The sequence below is a fragment of the Pteropus vampyrus genome, unplaced genomic scaffold (genome assembly GCF_000151845.1).
Source record: "Pteropus vampyrus isolate Shadow unplaced genomic scaffold, Pvam_2.0 Scaffold10, whole genome shotgun sequence".
NCBI classification, from domain to species: Eukaryota; Metazoa; Chordata; class Mammalia; order Chiroptera; family Pteropodidae; genus Pteropus; species Pteropus vampyrus.
The window spans coordinates 7780355-7790807 of NW_011888791.1; the positions used below are offsets into that span (position 1 = coordinate 7780355).

Below are 10453 nucleotides of genomic sequence, written 5' to 3' on the forward strand. Positions count from 1 at the left end.
TATATATTCTTTTTACATCCGTGATTGTAATACTCTTCTCACTAGTGATTTCTATCAGTAGAAGTAAGAAAAATCAATGAATGTTATAAAAGTATTTTAAAAAATATTTCACTGATTTTTCTGAGAGAAACATGGTTTAATGGTGGTCAGTATAGGGAAACCTATCTGTTTCCTTTGCAGGATTCTAGACTGAAAGTCCCTGTCTGCAATTCAACTAGGAAAAAGCCATTTTATAATTTGGTGTTTGTCCTTTTGTGGATAGATTAGTGGTTGTTTGTACTGGTTAGGCTTCCAAATCATTTTGTGGAATTAAAAAAATATATATAGGTATAAGGAGTCCACCATAAAGATTCCAAAACAGTAGGTTTGATAAGGCCTAAAAATCTATATTTAAAAAAAGCTATTTGGATCTACAGCCATGCCACCCTGAATGTGCCTGATCTCGTCTGATCTCGGAAGCTAAGCAGGGTCGGCTCTGGTTAGTACTTGGATGGGAGACCACTTAGGAATATCAGGTGTTGTAGGTGTTAAATAAATAAATAAATAAATAAAGCTTTTTGGGTAACTGCTGTGTTTTCTGGTTTGAGAATCATACAGAGATGGAATATATATATTAATTAGTAAAAATAGTTAGCTGGAAACAAGCCTGTATTAGTTGGGACACTTGTGGTTATAAGCAGATGTCAGAAACCCAACAAGCTTGAACAAAATGGGGTTTATTGGCTCATAACTGGGAAATTCAGAGTGGAACTGGTAAGTGTGTTCCTTGATGCTTTATAGGGGCTTAAACGATATCGTTAGCTTTCTCTCTCAGCTTTATCAACAGGCCCTTTCATGTGATGGGAAAGGTGGCTGTAAGCTTTTATTTTTATTGTTCATAATTTAAAAGTAAGAGACCTTCTGCTCCCAGTATCCTTCTACCAAATGGCATGGATGAACTGGCTCTGCTTGACTTTTGTACCTGCTCCTTTGACTAATCACTGTGAAAAGGACGATGGTCATGTGATTAGCCAGGGGTCAGAAAGGGCCCTGTGATTACATTTCATCGCAACCATGTAGTCATCAGTGGAAAAAGGTATAGTGGGGAGATAAAAACACAGATATACTCTACTCAGGCCCAGCTATCTGAGTGTGATATAAAGACCTCTGGTGGTACAGTGATTTATCATGGGACATTAATCATTTAATCTTTAATTCTTTAGCATTTAATTTTTTAGCATTGAGCATTTAATCAAATGATGAACAGCTATTAGGGCCACCAAATTTCAAGCAGGGAAATTTCTGTTTGAGTTATTTTACAAGGTAAGTATAGGATATACCTGTTACAATTTGAAAAAAATACATCTTTTCTTAACCCCTATTTTTATGGGTGCAGTAGACAGCTCCCTAAAAAGGCTTCCAATGATCTCCGCCTCTTGGTGTTCATATCCTTGTGTAATCCCCTTTCCCCTGTAAGTAAGCTGTACCCAGTGACTTGGCTTCTAATGAATAGAATATGCAAAAGTGGTGGGATATCACTTCCAAGATAGGGTTTTAAAAAACTGTGACTTCCATCTTGTTGTCATTTTCTTGCCTTTTTTGGTTTGCTTAATTTAATGAAACAAGCTGCATATTGGAGAGGCCCAAGTAGCAGAGAACTGAATACAGCCTCTGACCAATATCCAGCAAGGAAATGAACCTTGCCAATAACCATCCGAGTGAGCTTGGAAGCGCATCCTTCCCCAGTAAAGCCTTGAGATGACTCAGCCCCAGCTGACATCTTGATTGCAGCCTTTGAGAGACCCTGAGCCTGAGGACCAGCTAAGGAGTGCTCAGATTCTTGACCCATTAAAACTGGGAGATCATAAATGTTGTTTTAAGCTGCAAGTTTGGGGTAATTTTTATGCAATGATAGATAACAAATACAATGAAAGACTTAAAATTAAAAAATGTAATATTCTCTAGACATATTTCATGAATTATTGGGACATGGCAAAGCATACTTGTTCCCTTAGACCTGGGTTCTGCTTACCCAGTAATGACTACTGAATTGTTGCATTTTCCTCTGAGTCTCCTTTGTTAGTTAGGTCTAGATTTCTGTGTATTCTTTGTATTCACTCAATTCTGAATCACATTGCTTTCCACTCTACATGTTAATTCGGTCCAGGGCCAGGACTAGGATGAGGCAAGTGTAAAGCTTAGGCACAAAATTTAAGGAGGCCCTAGGCATCACACTTGGCTCACTCTAATTCTAGCTCCGATTCAGCCAATAAAACTGGTTTTGTGTCTTATGAAATTATCTGTTTAGCTGTGATGGTGTCCTAATGCTCTGGTAGAAATTAAGTTTTGTTTATATCCAAGCTTAATTAGATACCTAGTATGTGTATGTCTTTGTCGGTGGCAGGTATGTGTTTGTGCAAATCTATTTTCTGCATTCTGTTTATCTCTTTCTTAGTGTTCCCTCTCCAAGGGAGGAAAAGTTGATAATTTGGTTGGCTATGGCACAAGGACATTCATTGGGCCCTGCATTACTAATAGTCAGGGTACTGTGCTTTAAATGTCAGTACCTATAAGTGGTGTCCTATTTTATTCTTCCTACCCTCATGTAATAAGCACACCCAAGCAGGTCCTATCTTTTTAGAATAGGCATCTTCTTCTTCTTTTGCATCTTGAATTGTCATGTTGAGCTGTCTAGACAAAAGTGTCTGCCTTTATTTTTCTCCCCTTTCATGTCTGCAATTGGGTGGTTACATAATGGCTGAGTCTGTTTTCTCTTTAGGCCTTGCTATTTTCCATTTGGGCGAAGCAGACAGGAAGCCCCATTTAAGCCTTCAGGACTAAGCCACATTCTTCAATCCCTTTTCTGTCAGACCTCAGCACTGAGAGTTATTGGGTACTGGCTTGGCTGTTAAAGTGGTTATTTCCTTATTTGTTACTTTTTCTTAACTATAGCTCTCCTGGTTGGAAAATGTGTAGGCAAGAGAGGTGAGTGATAGGGCAGGATCTGAGCTTAATACCAGCCTAATGTCATCCCAACTTCACCTTGCATTCCTAAATATTGCTGTTCACTGTAGGGATGAGTGAGTATAAACAGAGAGCCTGGAATTTAGAGTCAAAAGTGCTGTGTAGGAAGATTGGCTTTTGTGTGATATGTAGCAGCTGGCTTAAATTGTGGCAGCCCAGCTGCAGCAGATGGTATTTCTGGCATGGAGCCCTGGCTGGGTTTGGCAAGAAAAAGAGTTCATTTTGGGGTCAGAATAGGTTTGACTGAGACAAAAGCCGGAGTGAAAAGGGAGCTGGTCTTGCTAGGGGAGAGAAGTACTTTCTCAGGGTGAGAAGAATCTCTTTAGGGGCTTGTAACAGTGAGGACTTCAGCACACCACATAATGGCTGTTTTTTTTTTGTTGTTCTCTTTTCTCTCCCCTACCCTCTCTGCCTCCCTCTCTTACCACCTAACTACTATTCTTTCATGAACGACTACTGATGGGCTTGTATATTGCACTAAATATTTAGTCTTTCCCCTGGGAACTTTATACAGTGTCTGTCTGGTGAAACACAACCAGTTGGTTACAGGGTAAGAGACTTTCCCCAGAGCCTAGCATCAGTCCCAGCTCCATTATAAGATGCATAAATAGGTCTGGGCTGAAACACATTTACCGGGCATTTAGGGAAAGGAATAGAGTATATTTTTCTTATCTTTCTCCACCTTTACCCTGGGAGTATACAGAATCATTTGGGGAGCAGAAGGTATAGAGATGAGATGGGGAGCATTGGGACTATAAACCTCCTCACCTGTTCACCGATGACAGAAAAATCATCAATCATCAGCACAGCAGGCCAGGTTTGATAGTAATACTCTATATCTCCTGATTATTCCTCGATTAATGAATCCTTTGGGATGGGAAAAAGAAATAACAGTTTTTAAGATCCTGACAGTCCTCTGGTAAATATTCTGTATTTGAAAATGTTGGCAGACTGGAGAGCCTTCATATAAAGTCTTTATTTAAAAAGAACCCCAAGTAAGTGATTCGTTTGTGGAGGTCTGGTAGCCTATACACAGGCCTTCAAAGGACAGAAGAACTGCTAGTCTTCTGAGGTTTGCTTTTGGAGTAGGGGAGATGGGAAGTGAGAGATGGAGTGAAGGACACTGATGGCAACAGGATCGGGGTAGATGAAGTAAAAGCAGTAGCAGCAGCAGCAGCAGCAGCAGCAGCAGCAATGGTAGCACAAAGGCAGTGCGGATGGAAGAAGAGAAATGCTTATTACAATCTGCTTTCCTCAGAAAGTAGAGCCAGAGACTGGGACTTGGATGCAGGTAGTTTATTCAGGAGGTCATTCTTGGAAGCAAGAGGAAGAAATGTGGTGTTTGCTTGAACTGGCAAGCAGTGAGGCTAGAGGAGACTCTGAGGTCACGCAAAGCTGTCTACCCACCACAGTTGTGGTGGAAATTAGAGGTGGGCCTTGAGGATGAGATGTAGACACACTGGAGGCATTTACTGTTTTCCACCCCTCATATATCTTATATTCACATGTACCCCATGTTAAATCCACTTTTCACTGAGTCTTTAAGGAGATGGCTTGCCTCAATATCTGTGTAAGACTTGATATAATTGGTTAAAAGAACATGGTTTAGTCCCGGCTGTTACAGTGGGTCACAAGGCCCCGACTGATATTTTTTCCTCTCCTCTACCACCCATTCTAGATTTCTCTTAACACTTTGTTGAGTGTAGTCTGTGTGTCTGGCTGGGTAATCCAGACAGACTCTCATCCTTGAGGGGTCTGAACTCTTGATTGTCTTGCTTTTATTAGGTATTGGTTGCTACCATCGCCCGTTTGCTGTTATAGTTAGACATGAAAGTACCAGAAGACACAAGTTGCTATCTTGTGTACCAATATACCTCTCCATGCCCCAATTATGTAGCAGCAATCTTGGTTTCTGGTGATAATCAGAGCTCACTGCTTTTGCAAAATAGTAATATTTTTTGTTGTCTGCTGAGCCACTGGCATAAGAATCCCAAAGTGATCAAGTCACTGTTTGGAGTTTCAGATTCAATGCAGTCTTTGCCATGCCCCCTGGTGGAAATAAAACCCCCTGAGAACCAAGATATCTAGTCAGAGAACCCAAGGTGTTGAGAAGGAAAGCAAGCATTCTGTGCACAGTCACTAAGAGTGAAGGAGAGATGGGCCAATATAACATTCACCTCTCAGTTCTGTACTCATGTATTCAGCTATTGGGTCTTAGAGCTCTATATCAGTCATTGGTTGACTTGCATGTAATGAGCCCTGGAGGACAGTACCCCTGTCTTGCAGAGAATCAATTCTGAACTGGTGCCTCAGCTGACCTTTAATAGGATGTTCCATCATTCTATTAGTCCAGTCACTCCTGGGTAAGTCTAAGCTCACCCAGAACTGTCCTCCAAAGTTGCTGCTGAGATTAGGGGTAGGCTGAGGGAATGTGACTAGGATTCAGAGGCATCTGCTATAGGAGAGTAACAATGATATTATTTAAAATGACAAGAGAAGTTGTGAAGGGTGCCCTAATTTTTGCCTGAGGAAGTGAACTGATCTAGCCTAACAGATCATATATTATTTTCTAGCTTTATTGAGGTATGATTGACAAAAATTGTATGTATTTCAGGAATATAATGTGATGTTTATATATATATGTATGGTGAAACGATTACCATGATCAAGCTAATTAACATGTCTATTACTTTACATATTTACTACTTTTTTTGTGTGTGTGGTAAAAACACTTAAGATCTACTTTCTCAGGAAATTATAAGTATACAATACTATGTTATTAACTATAGTCACCATACAGTATGTTAGGTCTCAGAACTCATTCCTCTTATAATTGAAAGTTTGTATCCTTTAACCAACATGTCCCCATTCTCTCTCCCTCCTCACTTGATCTTTTGGACTATCTTTTGCTATTCAAGTCATTAATAGTGCTTGCCTTCCTTCTCCAATTTCTTTTTACTTGTTTATATATTGACCTTCACACTGCTTCAAGTTCCGTTGTTAATTTACTCCCCCTTATATTTCAAATTTCTGGGAAAATGTATACCTTGCAAACTGTCCTTACCTTTATTTTTGATTCAGAGCCATTTCTATTTCCTGTTGAGGCAGGAGTTCTTTGGAAAGATTATTCTAGATTTTCACACATTTTCTGTTTTACCTTAATTGCACTTGCATTTGTATTAGATTTTTCAGTTTTAACAGTTTTAACCATGCTCATGTTATGGGAATTTGCTATCCCTCCAGATGGCAGTATAGTACCATCAAAGAAGCTCATAGGTTTTTCTGCTATACATGCACAACTGGTGTTCCTGTGCCTATAAAGATGACCTTCATTTGCCAATGATAGCTTCTTCTCCTATCATTATTTCCCCTTTGACCCAATCTTGAAACATTTGATCACTAATTATATCTGGCATCAAAGTAAAATTTGCAAAAGATCAAAGTGGTTACAGGGTGCTGGATCAGGTTGAGGGTGCTGCAAAATCATAGTGTCCATTAAACTTGACATTTTAATGATTACAACAATAAAGACAGCCTATAACATGAAGGATTCTTAGTCACGACTGACACATTATTAGGGCAGCTGGTACAGAAATTGAGTGCTATATAGCACTTCAAATTAGTACCACAAGTCTAAATATTCACAATACATAAGTAACATTTATTATTTCTCAATTAGCACAGATCATTACTTACCATCTGCACTTAAATGTTTTCCTGTTATAGGAAATGCCATCACAGGGGCAGGTTGAAGAAGTTGTTAGTCAACTTGCCATCCCTTTCCTCTGTCCTGGCATTTAACCTTCCTGACATGTGCCTGTGACCCTTTGTCTCCGTTGGAGAATTTGATTCCCTTATGAGTTAGTTAACTTTGTTTATTTCCATGACTTCAGCCTGGACCCTTAACACCAGACAGCCTCTTTGAAAATGCATTACCCTGGCCTTGAGCGGGATACAAAGTGAGAATTCGTATTCTCAGTGCAGATCCTTCATTACCAGCGAACAGTCAAGCCAAAGTCTCTCCAGCAAGGCTTTACTGCTGTTATCAGAGTGATTGATGGACTGAATGCTTGAAAGGTTATGGATTGTCACCTGAATCAGTGTGCATTTCTTTGCATTCCGCCTGCCACAATTCTAGCTCAGGCAGAGATTATCACATATGATTCCATGATCCTTTCCTGCTTGCCTCAAGCCCTTGCACAGCTTGGTGTCTCTTTCTAACTCGCAATTCTCCAGTGCCTTCCTACTGTCAAATGAACAGTCCAAATTCTCTAGCTACCCCTTATGATGTAGCCCCAAGACATTTTCACAATTCTCCTCCACAATAATGTAGTCCCCAGAAAATTGGACTACTCAGTATTCCCTGAAGAAATGTTAGGCTTTTTAGTCTCTGCACCTTTACTCATGCAATTCTTGTCTCTGGAATATGCATTCTCTCACCTCCATTTCACACTGTTGAGATCTTACCAATACTTCAGAATCTGGCTGAAATTTAACTTCTCCTGAGAAATATTCCTATATACTACACACTGGAAGCAATCTTCCATTTCTGTATCACCTATAATGCTTTGTTTTTGTCACTTTTATGGTATTTGTAATGCTTTTTATTACAGTTATTTATTTATATGTCTTATCTTCTCTGCTGAATTGCAGGCTTTCTAAAGGATGGAGATTTTTATCATATTCATCTTTTTATTTCTCTTAATATACCAAGGATATAATAGATCAGCAATACATTTTGAGACATAATGCTTATTAATGTATACATAAAATTCCATTTCTGTCAAAGTATATGTACATAACTGGTGAAATGATACTTTTCTGTTGCCATAAAATTCTGGCTAAATCCTGAAAGCTGAAGACAATGGACAATAAGTCCAGCTACATTTTCAAAAGAGGTGCTAAATGATGTGCCAGAGGACTTGCTATAAGATATTGGGCTAGACTGACCCAGTATCCATCATCATCATCATCATCAGCTTATTTAAGTAAAGCCTAGGTAATTATTAGGAGGATTCTTTGAAGGGAGCCTGTAGTAAATGGGTCTTTGAGTTTTCTTTACAAGCCAAATGGAGGGAGCCATAAGAGGATCCCTCAATGAGATTGGAGGGAGCATTTGTAAAAAGGGGAACCTGCATTTTGCTGCTCTGCTAGAGGTCTGCTGAATGGCACAAATATATAGATGTGGAATATGAGAGATTTTATGAGAGAATTGGATACCCATGCCCTGGACTTTGGGGAAAATATAAGGAATATTGAAACTGGTGACTGACTCTCATTTGGATATTTCTGACTTTGGGAGGCTGCCTGAGATAAGGCAGCAATGAGAATATGTGGGGACAAAGATTTGTGAGTTCTTTGAGCCAAGTAGACATTGAGGAGGGTGTTAATGGTCTTTATAAAATGTCTCACCCAAAAGGGCTGCTTGCTCTGGGGAGGGGTTCCAGTAGAACGAAGCTGTGTGTGAACCACCAAAAGGCAGACACTGAGGGGAGTGTTTGTATCCTAGAGAACATCGTTGGTGTTAGGGGATGGTACAGGTGGAGGTGCTCCTGGAGGTGCGCAGGTGTCTCTAAAGAGGTATGAAAATAATGCTCTTCACTCCATGAGAGAGAATTAGAATTTGATTGCCTGTTGTGGCAGAGAGTAATTGATATTGGGCATCAGCTGAAGAAAAATACTTTTCTTCTCATCCCTTTTGCTGGTTGAACCCAACTTCCTGTCTGAGCCAGAAGAAGAAGGGAGGAGGTAAAGCAAGGAATGTGAAAGAACAAAACGGTTTCCTTCCTCTGACTCCTGCCCCTGTAGGTCTCAAATCCTTGGATCAATTTTGAAATGGGGGAGAGGATAAATTGTTCTTACAGCTGAAAGTGACTTGCAAAGCAATGGAATCCACTGGTCAAGGGGAGGGGAAGAGAGAGTTGACAGATCCAATCTGAAGTAGGCAGCAAAAAATAAAAAATAAAAAATAAAAAAAGATGTTTCTTGATTGTACCCTATCAGGTTTAGCCCATTAAATAAAACATTATATACATCAATTTATGTATCTATGTATCTATCTACCTATTGTGGGATTATGTGTTTAAATCTTTTATTTTTACTCATCTGAATTTTCTAATTTTCAAAAAAATGAACGTGAGAGATGTGCTATGCATATATATACAAATACATACACACACCCCCAATGTGCTAAAGGAGGCCATCCTTTCATTTATGACAATGTGAATGAACCCTGAGGCTATTATACTAAATGAAATAAGCCAGACAGAGAAAGACAAATATTGCATGATATCACTTATATGTGGAATCTAAAAAAAAAAAAAAAAGGAAGTCAAAATATAGAAATAGAGTAGAAAAGTAGTTGCCAGGGGAGAGGTAGGTTAAAAAAAATAAAAAAAGGGAGAGACTCGAGTCACATATCAATTAAATATGATGTATGGACCTTACCACTCTATCTAGATTCTGATTTGAACAAACTAATTGTTATGAGTTTGTTTTGGGATTTTAGGAGGTAATAATTGGGGAAAACAGAACATAAACTTAGTATTAGATAAAATTAAGAAATTGTCCTACCATTATAATGATATTGGGAATATATATATGTACATATACATATATATTTTTCTCTGTTAGAGATCTATTCTGAAATATTTATGGTGAAATAATAATCTGAAATTGGCTTTAAATTTCTTCATACCCCACAAAATGGAGGTGGGATAGGAGAAAAGAAACAAGACAGGCAGAATGTTGATAATAGCTGAAGATGGTTGTCGAAGTCATAGAGATTTACTATTCTATTTTCTCTACTTTGTGTTTGAAATTTTTCATAATTAAAAGTTAAACAAATGAATGTGTATTGCACAAAAATATTTATAAAAATAATCTGATTTTCATTAGAAAATTCAAAAACTAAATTAATTTTAGAAGAAAATAAAATTACCCACACTTTACCATCCACATACAACTACTGTTGATATTTTTACTTATAGTATATTTTCTATTCTCACGGTTATTTTCATTTTTTAATTTATTTTTACTTATTTATTTATTATTTATTATTATTATTATTTATGCCTATAGCACCTGGTCTTCCTAGGTAGTCTCCCATCCAAGTACTAACCAGACCCAACCCTGCTTAACTTTCGAGATCAGACATCGAGCTTGTTCAGGGTGGCATGGCCATAGACCATGGACCATGGCTCCACTGGGGCTTGAACCCAGGGCCTTCTGTGTGTAAAGCAGATGTGCTAACCGCTACACTATGGAACCATATGCTCATATGGTTATTTTTAAAACACAATTACAATAATATTATTTATGTAACTTTGTATCCTGCTTGTTTAATATAGTACTCTTCCGCTTTAAATATCTTGGAAATCATGGAAGAGAAATTATGGAGGAGATAGAATGTATTTAACCTATCCTTATTGCTGGATATTTTGTTCCAATT

At 38.5% G+C, this 10453-nt stretch overlaps 2 pseudogenes; one reads left to right on the plus strand and one right to left on the minus strand.

Moving 5' to 3' along the window:
* Positions 1–408: 408 nt before the first annotated feature.
* On the plus strand, positions 409–527 carry LOC111731091 (annotated as a pseudogene).
* Positions 528–10074: 9547 nt separating this feature from the next.
* LOC111731180 lies at positions 10075–10190 on the minus strand (annotated as a pseudogene).
* Positions 10191–10453: the final 263 nt, after the last annotated feature.